General features: G+C 34.8%; 1 pseudogene; it reads right to left on the reverse strand.

Moving 5' to 3' along the window:
• Positions 1 to 608: 608 nt before the first annotated feature.
• LOC111730950 lies at positions 609 to 727 on the reverse strand (annotated as a pseudogene).
• Positions 728 to 1,005: the final 278 nt, after the last annotated feature.

Raw genomic sequence — 1,005 nt, forward strand, 5'->3', positions numbered from 1 at the left:
GCCTGGCCTCTGCTAATATCAGATCCCAGATGTCTTCTCAACAATTGACTTAATGAAGTTTAGAGCAACCATCTTCTCTCCCACACGAGGACTATTTTTAAGACTTATGTTAATGTGTTGTTCTGCTCACTTTTACTGAATTTACTCCTCTTTAACATTCTTTTTTGGCAGTGATATTCCTAAGCAAAAAGAAAAATCAAGTGTCATTTTCAGAAGAGCGTATTTCTTAACAACCATTAAATACCATTAAATAATCCTGTATATATTAGCTGAGGTACAGAATAATATTCATATTTCTTTTCATTGCATTCATATGGCTCAGCCCCAAATACTTTTAATATAAAATACTTTTAATGATACTTTAATGCTTTATACTTTTAATACTTTTATACCAGTATACATATTATGATGGACACTTATTTTTTATGTAAAGCATTGTTATCATCTCATTTTTTAAGACTTCACCCTCCCCAGCCTTTTACATTAAAACTAATTTTTCTTTCTTTCTTTTTCTTTTTTTTAGGTGAGGCAACCCTTGGTTGACCTCACAGATTGCAAGGACCTTGTCAGCTTACATTCCCTTACTTTTTTTATGTTTTTAATTTTTACAACTATAGCACCTGGTCTTCCTAGGTGGTCTCCCATCCAAGTACTAACCAGGCCCGACCCTGCTTAGCTTCCAATATCAGATGGGATCGAGCTTGTTCAGGGTGGCATGGCCGTAGACTAATTTTTATTTCTCATGTGTCATTGCATCATTCCAAGGTCTCCTCAAATAGGATCTTATTCTATTTATTTAGTAATCTCTACTATTAAGAACATATCTGAAGGATGACAAAAGGGAAAAAAGTGGCCACCTGAGCAACCAAAATATACACCATGTGCTGAAGTTTGCGCAAGTTAGTTACAGAATTTCTCGCAGTTCCTGACCCAAACCGCAGCTGATTTACTAGTTTTTGACATTATTTTAAAGAGTAGTTATCTATGTTCTCAACTCACACCAGT

The sequence above is a fragment of the Pteropus vampyrus genome, unplaced genomic scaffold (assembly GCF_000151845.1).
Source record: "Pteropus vampyrus isolate Shadow unplaced genomic scaffold, Pvam_2.0 Scaffold342, whole genome shotgun sequence".
Lineage (NCBI taxonomy): Eukaryota > Metazoa > Chordata > Mammalia > Chiroptera > Pteropodidae > Pteropus > Pteropus vampyrus.